Source organism: Sinocyclocheilus anshuiensis, unplaced genomic scaffold (genome assembly GCF_001515605.1).
Source record: "Sinocyclocheilus anshuiensis isolate Anshui unplaced genomic scaffold, SAMN03320099.WGS_v1.1 scaffold498, whole genome shotgun sequence".
NCBI classification, from domain to species: domain Eukaryota; kingdom Metazoa; phylum Chordata; class Actinopteri; order Cypriniformes; family Cyprinidae; genus Sinocyclocheilus; species Sinocyclocheilus anshuiensis.
The window spans coordinates 184,401-197,013 of NW_015547644.1; the positions used below are offsets into that span (position 1 = coordinate 184,401).

General features: G+C 36.6%; 1 protein-coding gene across 1 annotated transcript in view; it reads left to right on the top strand.

The window, feature by feature from the left end:
• The first annotated feature begins 2,325 nt into the window (after positions 1 to 2,325).
• tex2 (testis expressed 2) overlaps positions 2,326 to 12,613 on the top strand; it is a 42,460-nt gene continuing 32,172 nt past the window's right edge. The window contains exon 1 of the mRNA XM_016504055.1: positions 2,326 to 2,504. The gene's annotated coding sequence lies outside the window, so the exon portion shown is untranslated. The remainder of the gene's footprint in view (positions 2,505 to 12,613) is intronic.

Consider the following 12,613-nt stretch of genomic DNA (forward strand, 5'->3'; position numbering starts at 1 on the left):
GCAGGCAATGACTGCCCGAACTCATGGACATCACCAAAGACTGGGTTTCCTCCTTTGTGATGCTTTGCCAGGCCTTTGCTGCAGCTGACTTCAGTTGTGGTTTGTTTGTGGGTCTTTCTGCCTTTAGTTTTGTCTTCAGCAAGTGAAATGCATGCCCAATCGGGTTGAGATCAGGAGATTGACTTGGCCATTGCAGAATATTCCACTTTTTTACCTTCAAAAACTCCTGGGTTGCTTTTGCTGTATGTTTTGGGTCATCGTACATTTGTACTGAAGCGCTGCCCAATCAACTTTGCTCCATTTGGCTGAATCTGGGCAGAGAGTATATCCCTGTACACTTCAGAATTCTTCCGGCTGCATCTGTCTTCTGTCACGTCATCACTAAACACCAGTAACCCAGTGCCACTGGAAGCCATACATGCTCATGCCATCACACTGCTCCACCATGTTTACATATATCACATAGAAAGAGGCCTTTTATGTGTCCTCTATACACATAAAAAGTTGGTTGAGTTGAAGGCAGGTAAACAGAGGTGGCTTTCTACTTTTGAGTTATTAATTCACAAAGCCGTTTGTGCTGTGTAGTGTGACTGAGGTGTGCAGTTTATTAACTTCATGAAAGGGCTGCTATTAGGGCGAGAGGAAGGCGATCAGTAGTTCCTCCTTTCTGCACAACAGCAAGGAGTCTTTGCGGCTTTGATCTCCATCACGGCTAAATGTCTTCTGTGAGACAGAGAGCTGCTGGGAACAGGACCACATCAATTATTAACTCTCTTTCTCTCCTTCCATGCGAGCAAATGACAGCAGGTTTGTTTGCTCTCTCAGTTTTTTCTCTCCTCTGATCCTTAATGAAAACTCCTATACCATCTATAGTAGAGAATACATGTCACAGGACTGGAAGAGATGTAGTGAAATATGAAATCTAAACATAATGGATGTAGCTGAAGAGTGAAATTCTATTTAGAGTAAATATAAAAAGTAAATCAATTATCTGAAGACAGTAAATTAAGGTATCTTTCACTACATATAATGTGTATTTTAAATGTAGTTAATAAGCTAATGAATTTCAGCTAAATTTCACCAGTACAAAAATACTGAACACTTAAATGATTGTGAGAAATTAGAAGGTAATGTGAAAAAAAGTAAATAAATAAATAAAAATGTAAAAAATCTGTTTTGACAAACAAAAATGTGCTCTGTTTGAGGCTGTAGTTTGAAATAAACATCTGAATTTGCCAATATGCAGTAAGTTCTCTGTAACATTAACTTATCTGTGCCACATCCTTTGACTGAAGATTGACTACATGTTAATGATTTACATTTACATTAACTATTTTTATTGCTAGGTTAAGTTTATCATTTTGATCTTTACTGTGTTCCTTTCAAGAATGTTGTATCGTATCAAAAGCATTGCACTGTATCATATTATCAGTGGCCACTAGATGGAGCTACTTTAATTCCAACCTCAGTCATGAGCCCTGAGATCATTTGATCAACTCTAAAAAAATCACTCTTTCACAGAAGCAAACTGATGGATACATGAACAACTCATCCCATCTTAATCTTATCATTTTAAACGTACTAAAAATGTTTTTAAAAATTTAAATTTAAAGATTACAAAGGGGGTTACATCTGAATATTTTCACACACAACCACAGATTAAAATATATGATTACTGTTTTATTTTCTATTTGGGTTTACGTGTATGCTTTATTTTTTTAAGATTAGCTGTTAGATGCCAGTGTTTCCTGTCATAGCTATGCAAAGATTTGATTTCAAAAACAGTATCATAGCTATTAAACTATTTCTAATGATTTTAAATCTGTATTTAACCTCAGAACGATCTCAGAGTGAAAAGAGGTGCTAATGTCTGATTTTGAGGTGGCTGTGCTTTGACAGTGTTAACCCTGCCTGGTTTAAATGTTTCAAAATGATTATCAGTTGAAAACATTTGTTAGAAATTTAGAAAAGTAATCAAATGTAATCATTTACATTACTTTAATAAAGTAATTGAAATAGTTATGTACTTATTACATTTTAAACAGGGTAACTTGTAATCTTGTAATTGGGTAACTTGTATTACATTTCCAAAGTAACCTTCCCAACACTGATATAGCCTATAATAATATAATATAATATAATATAATATAATATAATAATAAATACACAATTAATCCAGAAGGGGACGCTTCTGTTCTGCAGGTTCGTCCGGCTCACCAAAACAAACACACGCCCTTGCAGCAGACATTTTAATCCATCCCAGAGCGAGTGACCGTAGACGTGTATCGTCATCTCTCTCGGATCGGGGTTTGATTGCTGCAGTCTGACGCGTCTGTATGGGTTATTTTCGCTCTGCTTCCCTGATGTGCTGCTGTCACTGGATTATAAACACAGACATGATCACATCTACCGACGGGATCTATTGTGGACGCACACGTGAATATGTAACGTGCTGGATGAGATTCTGCGTGTAGTTTCGGCGAGATAATGAAGATGTGTAAATGGTAAGATCGCGCTCACGCCCATCATCATCATCATCATCGTCTCTGTGTGTCGTTGCTATAAGCCTCATCCCTGTCTCAAGACAGACGAGTATCATAGCAACCGCAAATCTTCTGCGTCAGTGATGTCCGGTGTCTTTCATCATCCGTGGATGCTTTATAATGTCTTTTAATTCCTAGTGCTGTGTCATGAGATTGAGATGCTGTTGATAGTTGACTGACAGCTGTTAAATTAGTTACGAAGAGGTGATGGCATCAGTAGGTAACGTTAATATCATGGTATTGGATGATTACCATATTCATATATTACATGTCACTTAAAAACACTAGGAAGAACAGTAGGTACCCTGCTGTTACCATGTTATTTGTGCTTAAACCGTGATATTATTAGCATGTTACATGTCTAGAACGTTTGATCATCGTGGTACCATGTCCAAAGCCTCGATAGTACTTTTTTTTTGTGATTTCGTTTAGATCCACTATTTTTTTAATAATGCCATTGTCATCAAGAAACATATTTTGGATTTTAGATGATCAGATCATGGACTGACCTGTATGGTAACTGTATTTGCCATAGTAACCATAGTTTTCAAATTACCATAGAATCCAGTGATTGTTACAGTAAACTTGCTCTCAGCCACCTGTTATCATCAAAAACAGCAGTGAAAAATAATGAAAGAAAGATTTTGTGAGTTTTTTTACATAATATCCGAAGCAATAAGCAGAGTCCCTAACATAAAACCTAGATTGATACATTGTGTCTGTTTTGTGTGTGTAGAGTCTGTAGACTTTAGAGAATATGTTTGCGTCAGTTGTGTTGGATACATTTTCTAGGATTGTAATTCTCAGTGCTCTAAAAATAGTAAAGATTTTGTTTGCATTGCAGATTGGTGATATGCTAAATACCTGCTTCAACAGTTGTTTGTGCATGCTTTCTATGTTTCAAACAATGCAAAGCATTGAATGCCAAGATACGTTTAGTTAAGTTTTAGATTATTTAGACATACTCAGTGCCCTTTACAAATCAGATGATAAATCAAATACATTTACTGTTAAAAGAAGCTCGGTTTTGATGGATGGTAATGTGACATCCATATTTCAGTCTTGAATGAGAGAGAACTCTTTAGCTCTTAAAATGTAGATAATATATTGTGCCACACCACTAATAAACAATAAATAATTGTACATATTGCTAGTTTTTGCAGCTAAGCTGTGTACAAAAAAAATGTAAAGGAAGAAAGTTAAAGAAAGCATTTTCATTGCGAAGCAATAAGATTTGAGTCCATATTATTGCATATTGTTATTATGTACATTAATAATAGTCTTGACTAAAGGGTGTTAGGTATGACACACAGTATGTATTGCTATATTTATAGTTACTACTTATTGCGTGATATTCATAGCTTTTAAATTACTACATTAAAAAAATAAAAACTTTTCTTTACTAAGCAAAATCAGAGTCATCTTTCAGCTAGAAGATCTGCTCTTTGGCATGTAAAACTAAGCTTAATATTTGTCCTCTATAGGTGCTGTAAGGATTTAGGGAGCAGATGTTTCATGTTACAGCTGTTACTACATCATGTACATTATGACTACATTGATCAGTCAGGATGTAATGTAGTCATGATGCACAATGCAAAAGAACTACCACTTTTTTCTTCATCTACCTTTCTGTCTTTCTCATTCAGGTACAATTAAAATAGAATAATATAGTATTGATCAAGCTAAGGACTCGGAGGCATTTCAACAGAATAACAGGCACTTCATTTCTGTGAACGTTGAACGTTAGACCACTGATGGCCGCAGGGTTGGATAATGACTGATAGTCAAGTGAAGTCAAGTCACCATTATTTGTATACAATACAGATTGTGTCAAAGCAGGTTCACAGTGATAAACAGGAAAATAACAGACACAATTAAGGAAACTCAGCTATGGAAACAGTTCAGATTCAGCTGTAAAGCAGCTCTACAGAAGACAAAAGTGAAGTCATCGAGCTTAATTCGATTCAAGTTCATTTTGTCAGTGGTATCAGTGTGGTAATATAAATACATTTTCTGTAAGTGACTTTCAGCCCCCAACTAAGCAAGCCACAGGCGAAAGTGGCAAGGAAGCCAAACTCCATGAGGTGACCGAAATGTGGAAACAAAATCTTGGGAGTAAACAGGTTCATTTGGGGATCCAGTTGTCCTCTGGCCTAAGCAAACAAACACATTGTGATATTGATTGAGGTAGTAGCAGGTAGTAGATGACTGATTGGGTCCCATCTTGTCCTGGCATGATGCGTTCATAGCTGGCCATAATGATCTGTGCCGAGGGCTCGTCTAGTCGCAGAGGTGTTTGCTGAGGCTCTGCCCCAAAGGCCTCGTCTCATTGAGGGCTGTGTTGTGGTCGTTTCTGGTTGCAGGTCCACCATCTGGTCTAGATACTGAGCTGATTCGGTTAATACGGTAACCTTGGGATAAGGATGAGACAGACAGACTAAAGTAAGTGTAGATGCCATTTTGCTTATGATGTAACAGACACATTGGGATTTTAGGGGGAGTGTTCCCGCTTCTGGTTGCCAGTTCCCTTTATCACACACACATTCTGTAGAGAATTGTCTCTCTCTCTCACACACACACACACACACACACACTCACAGGCTGCTCTGTTATTGCTCAGGAGACTTCTCAGTTACTGAGTCAATTGTTGACATGCAATACGAATACAGAGCTAATGTGGGTCAAATAATTTGTTCTTGGGAGCATTAGATGAGAAATGCTTGAGTGATTTATATGCATTGATTTTTCTGTATGTCATATACAGCTACTGTTGTTGATTTTGCCATTGCTGATGGAGTATCAAGAAGCGTTTTGAACTATATAATATGTAGCATGAGGTGTGTCTGTGTGGTGATACATGAAATTGTCTGTGATCTTCAGTAATGATGATATGAACTGTAATGTAGTGTTGTGTGTCTGTGCCATCCACAGGCTTCTGAAGTGTGATCCATGAGGCCATGCTAAGACACTAAATTATATAATAAGAGACTAAATGTGGCCGTGGTCTCAATGTAAGTGCTAAAATTGTGTTTCTGGACTTGTATTGATTCCAGTCATCTTTAGGGAATTGATCCACTAACCTGCTCTTGTCTTCACATTCATGATGCTCATCTCTGATGTGTTTTCACACCATACATGAGTGTCAGACAGTTTTGTGTGGTTCACTCTCGTCATTCAATGCAGTTTAAGCAGCAGGATTAATGGAATAGTTCATTCTTTTCATAAAGTATGATTTGAGGTTAAAATTAAATGCACAAAAAACCCTTGAAATGTTTCTAGGAATGCTATAAATAATCAGCTGGAAGCAGCTCAAAATCACTTACTTTCATACATGGTCTCTAATCCTGCCGATCACAGAAACAACATCATTTTTATGAGAAGTACAGCGAATAAGAAAAGCTCAGCGCAGCGGTGACAGCAGTCTCAGTCTCCACTGGGCTAGAGTAAAATAATAACGGGATTACAAAATATATTGCAAGATATGTAAACTGCCTTATTAAATAACTCCCACTTGACCAAGCAGCTGTTCACTCTTCCCTTACACAAGGGCATGCTCTTCTCATATAAGGTGAAGTGTTGCCAGACATCACTAAAAACCAACCTGGTTTAATAAACAAAGGCTACGCTCACACTGTCAGTTTTTTGGATTGACAACTGCATTTTCTTATAGGTGTGAGTATCAAAATTAGTGGTCGACCGACATTGGTTTTTTGACAGCCGATGCCGATATCTTGGAAAGCAGGGTGGCCGATGGCCGATATTATAAAGCCGATATAATTTTATTTATTTTAATTCATATTTTAGAAATTTTAAATAATTTGAAAATGGATTTAAAAATAAATATGTAAAATAAACATATTTATACTTTAAATGACAAAGTATTTTTCACAAATAAATAAATATTTAATAAAAAATATAATTAAAAGCGTGTAGCGATCGATGCTTGCAGCAATATTTTTTTTTTTTTTAACTTTACAGTCCATAGTTACTGTATATTTTTAATTGTATGGAAAGGAGCAGTGTGACAATTCAGTTAAAAATGTACACGTATGGTATAAATGATGACAGAATTTTTATTTTTGTTGAACTGTGATGTGTCTGTGTACACGTTTGAGGTTTTGTGTGTTGAAAACAGAAGCTCATGAATTGCCTCAGTTGTGTTCCTCTTCCTGTTCATTTTAGTTTGCCTTTGTCTCATTACAGTGACAGAGGGATTTATGACAAAATAGCTGTAATGGAGAAACTAGTGAGGACATGATCTGACACAGGACAGAGAGCTCTTTATTCAACTGTGATATAAAGCATATCAATGTAAATGCTCTTTATGTGTGCGAAAGAGAGCGAGCCATGTGTGTGTTAATGTGCTGTACAGTTAAAGAAAAATCCCAGATCACATGTAGTGTTAAAGTAACACTCACTATAGGGCATTGCATTCAAGTCTGAGGGGAAAGACATTCTGTAAGATATGTAAGCTGAAATGTGAAGCTACGGTGGCCGAGAAGTGCAAAACAAATCACAATTCTGAAAACAAAATAACAAATTACAAACGCAAATGCAAGTCTAAAAAACAAAATAATTCAGAAAGCACAACAACAATTCAGAAAACATTATAACAAGTCAGAAAACACAATGACAAATTCGAAAACAAAATAACAAGTCAGAAAACACAACGACAAATCCGAAAACAAATTAACAAGTCAGAAAACACAATAACAAATCAGACAAACCGGAAGAGGTAGGTATAGTTTGAGACAGCGCCATTGGTTTGGGATTACTCACCGCTGACTGGACGAGACATCGATCGACCCGGGTTTGATCCCGCCTTTTGCCAAACTTTTTTTTTCTTTCATCATTATGAAATAAAGTCAAAATACAGAAAAATTTGATAAGTGTGTTAAACTAATTCATGGATTCGTTTTCTAGTAATAAATATAGACACTAGGAGTAGTCAATATAAAATCAAAATTGATATTCTTTTCTGTATAAAGAAATATCCAAGGTCTTTTATTGTGTATATTAGTCTAGAGAAAATGAAATATTTTTTGTCATATAATCTTTCATCAGAATATAATAATATTCTCTGCCTCTGAAACAACTTTTCTGTTCTGGAACTGTAGATACAAGAGTTAGCATACTTTCAGCTGTTGCTTAATCAGACATACTGACGTTTTTGAGGTCAAACGTACTTTCCAGTCATCGTCTCATGATCTTTTCCCGTAATATGTACACTGTTTAACCTATTTTTAGGAGCATTTTGTAACCAGTGGCGGAGCCAGGATGTTTTTCTAGGGGTGGCCGTGGAGGGGCCATCAACCAGTGCCACATAACCAGTGCCAACTGGGGTGGCACAGAAATCTTCATTATTTCAATATAAAAATGTGATTGACTATAAAATATTGGACTGTTTTAGTACCTAAAACACAACTGAATACAATTAATTTCTACTAAATTGTAATTGAGATATTTGTGAATTAGATCAAGTAATGCTGAGTGAATATGACAATTTTCTTAATAAATGCATTTCTTGTCAAGAAAAAAAAGGGACAAAACTGCAGTTTTGAGTGGGGTGGCCAAGCTTAGGTCAGTGGTGGCCAAGGCCACCTCTGGTCACCCCCTGGCTCCGCCCCTGCTTGTAACATTATTTTCATGACAACCTTTTTTTTTTCCTAAAACTTTTCAATGCTATTACTAAACTCAATTGTATTGTCATTACATCATTTACAGGCAAATGATGTGTGAAAATCTTGGGTGTGCTGTGTGGTCCAGTCATCGCAGCTGTACAAATAAACAATAAAGCTTAAATACACTTAACCCAATAATATACAGAGGAACAATATATAATACAATAAAAACAAACCAAACTGACAGCAGAATCAAACCGTATACAATATATATATATATATGATATACATGGGTCAAAGATGAAAAGGAGTTTTCAAGCATCAAAACAATAAAAGTTGAATTAATATGTTGTTTCATTTTTACATAAATATATCTGCTATGCTGAATGACGATTTCAGTTCCTCAAAATAGCAACGCGCCAACAATGTTTATACATTATAGTATACATATAGTGTGCAGTGTTATGTGGCATGTGTACTGTTGTTAGGTGTGTACAGTAGTAGTGTTGTCTGCATTGGCTCTATTGTGCTGTATCACCAGTCTGAGAGCCTGAGGGAAGAAGCTGTCCATGATATGCCTGTATGTTTTACTTTTAAGTCATTTTATAATGTTCATTATTCTCAGTAGGGATTCCAATTACTTTAATACAGTTTTTTTAAATAATTTTAATGAGAGTAAATTACAGGCAGTACAACAAATACTACAATGATGCAAAACACTTTACAGTTTATATATAATTATTTTGTCACATTACTATAGTGACAGTGAGAGAGTGCTAATTTCATATAAAAATAATATAATAATGCGAAAAAAAATGTAATTAATAAATACCAAAACCAACCTAATAGGACTTAAAATACGCTTCATTAACGTTTTGTCAATTATATAATTCATATCATTTCTAGACCACAAAAATGACTGTCTGTAACTTTCCCTGTCTTGACCGAAACCTTCACTGTGTTCACGGCTTTTACCTTACTGAGGGAAGCAGTGGGGGTTTGGCTTTATAGACTAAACTCATTTGCCTTTAGGCCAGAGGACCGTTAGGGTTTGTAGATTTGAGACTGAAAATTTGAGTATATACTGTGTGCGGTGTCCTCGATAATGCAGGTGGTTTTGTCTATAGCACACTGTATTTCAGTACTTATGTACTGAGGTGTATATATGTTTTCATGCATATTGTGTGTATGTATTTCTGGCACTGAAGCAGAGCAGGTGTGTTTTATTACATAATACAAACAGTTATATCAGAGCTAAAGTGGGCAGAGAGCGCTGCTGCACCTGGCCTCACTCTCTCTTTCTCTCTGTTTCTGTTCTGCTCAGAATAGTCATCTGATTATGTTCACATTTCAAATCCGCTTACAGGCCTTTAGATCCCTGCATTTTGTGTTTGTCTGTCATATTTTTTGTGATTTCATAGCAGTGATGTGTCTTTGGGCTAGTTCTGATAGCAGAGCAGTTAACCTCTAGCCAAACTTTGCTGATACAAGCCCTTATTTTAGACATTTCTGAGCACCTGACCTTACCCAACCCCACCCAAGCATTGACAAATATTCCATGTCTTCCGAAGACAAACTATGATTTTGTGTGAGGAACAGACCCAAAGTGTTTCCATCTGCTGTAATGCTCAAATCACAATCACATTAGGTTTGTTGGACTTTGCCTGGATTTAACCGATTGGTGAGATTTGCTGCTTGGAAACACAAGAATGTCTGAGCTATGTGGTAAACAGTCTCATTGGCAGGCTGTAACAATGAACATAAGAATGTTTGGAAATGGCCTTTCTGAATGGGCTTGTTAGGGCATTGCACAGCTAATGAGGCTAAAGTTAATGTCGTTGTATTCACACAGACCAGAGTAATGTCGTCATACCCAAAACCGTGTGACCCGGCCTGAACCTAAAACACTCACTCTCTGTATAATTCATAACTGTGCCTTTATTATGCACAATACAATAAGATGATTGTTCTCATGTTTTTTTGTTGCAGGAGAATCCAAAGTATAAGCTGTAAAGGCTCCGCACCTTTTCTGGAAAGGGGGCGGAGGCAGTAGCTCATTTGCATTTAAAGAGACAAACATCAAAATAGCTTGTTTTTGCTTCCACCCAAAAAGGGGCATTTAGGGCATGGTATAATAAATGATCTGTGGGGTATGTTTAGCTGAAACGTTTTCTTGTCAAAAGGGGTATATTAGGTCCCCTTCAAGTTTCACACTGTTCCTCGCATAAATGTTATATGGCTTCGGAAAACTTGGAATGCTACACAATTAGTTTGTAATACTTTTATAATGTTTTTGGTCAGTGTTTGTAATAAATACCTTTTATCTGCCTGTTACATGTTTTCTGTGGATTTACTACAGACCCTCTGTGTGTCTGGCAAGATGACATTTTGGTTCAGCTCATTCTTAGTTGCTCGCCTATGGCCGTCAGACAGAGGTGCTTAGCATCTCCTCACTAATCTAGTCTAGCTGATGCTTGATACATCAGCGCTGCCTGTAAATCTTCAGCATCTCCTTTACTCTGAGCATGAGATGAAATTAATGGGAGATGAACAAATACTCATTCAGTTTCTTCACATCTGCTGTGCTCTCTCTTACTGAAGCATCTGGATATGAATTGTGAGTACTAAAGATAACAATTTAAAAATCATTCAAGTACAATTAAAATATACAAATATTTTCCAAACATTGATACGGATGTATCTGATTAAGCTAAAGGGGGGAAAAAATCATCTTAATGATTTAAATATTTTAACTTTATATCAAAGCATATAGAAACCAGCAGTTTACTTTATATCTGCAGCCACACCTTTGGTTGTCAATTTATCCATGTGAATTGTAATTCTAAATACTTTTTTGTTTACCCATCTTGATTGTTTATTAGTAATACTATATGTTATAAAACTGTTGAAAAGGTTCTGTAGTGCTTGTTCTCACATGTTCTTGAAAAAGTTCGCTAAAATGGTTAAAAGTAGTTGTTTCTTTGAAATTGTTTTTGATGTAACCAGCTCTCACAGTAACACGTACCTCTGTTGGGTAATTTTATAATAATTATGCTACTCGATCATGCTGATATCTTGCTAACCAAAAACTGAAATCCAATCTCTGTGCAGGAATATTGGATCCAGTTTCCTTAACAAAAGCACATCTGAAGATATCCAGATACACATAAAGATATCCAGCAGATTTTTGTCTGTTCCCTAAAACCAGTTAGCAAAACTATATTTTGTCTGGTTCCAAAAACTAAAAGTCTTCAGCCTGAGAGGTCTAAAACAAGCCGTGAAAAAGCAGGAAGCAGTTGACAAAGTCATAATAAAAATTGAACAGTGTTGAGTAATCTTAGTTGCATATGTTTCAGTGCTTACTTCATCCCTACTTTGTCAGGATTTTGTCTCTACTGGACTTCGTCCTGTAGTCAGTCTGACCAGCACAAATCAGTCAGTGTACTTGCTAAGTCATGACATATCAAATACTGTTTCCACTTTCCAGGTCCAAGCATATAGTCAATTTAAAGTCAGAATGCAATCTTTATACTCGTCCATGAGCACTATTTATTTAGAGCACACTTTTATGTATACCTTTAAGCTATACTTATATAGATTAGAAATATATTTTTTGAGGAATACTAGCACACACTATTAGCACCATTTGTTGTTTGCTTTTGGGATGTTTTTTGATTTGCTTTTGATATCAGACTTAACTGGATAAACATATGGATAAATATTTTCAGAAATATGTTGTTCATGCCTTTTATATTTTCTGTGTTTTATGTGTTGTCTGTGTTACATGTATGAAGCAGGTTTTGTTAGCCACCTGTCAGTTTTTCTATATTTACAATATTATTTATATCTGGTTACTCTAGTTCTCGCTCTCATTTCTACTTCAGTTTCTCTTCTGTTATCCAGGGAATTCAAATTCTTTTTAAAGTTTTCTCTTTAAATCAATCTTAAAGGGGTCATATGATGCGATTAAAAATTTTCCTTTCTCTTTGGAGTGTTACAAGCTCTTGGTGCATAAAGAAGATCTGTAAAGTTGCAAAGACTAAAGTCTCAAATCCAAAGAGATATTCTTTATAAAAGTGAAGAGTCAACCACGCCTACCTAAAACGGCTCGTTCTAACACGCCCCCACATGTCTACGTCACGATGTGGGAAGATTTGCATAACGCCGCCCAAATGTTCACGCAAAGAAAGAAGGCGTAACTTTTATTCTCGCTGTAGTATTGTTGCCGCCGCCATGTCGTGAAGGCGCTGTGTGTTTCGTTGTGAAAGCGAAACTACTTTGTTTGGCCTTCCTTCGTCGAATTCGCCGGCCACACCGTTCTCAAGCCCGCTGGCCTCCGCTCACTCTAGGCCGCCGCTCACTCTAGGCCTCCGGCCTCCGCTCACTCTAGCCCGCCGTGCGTTTCGTTGTGAAAGTGGAACTACTTTGTTTGGCCTTCCAAAAGAGGAC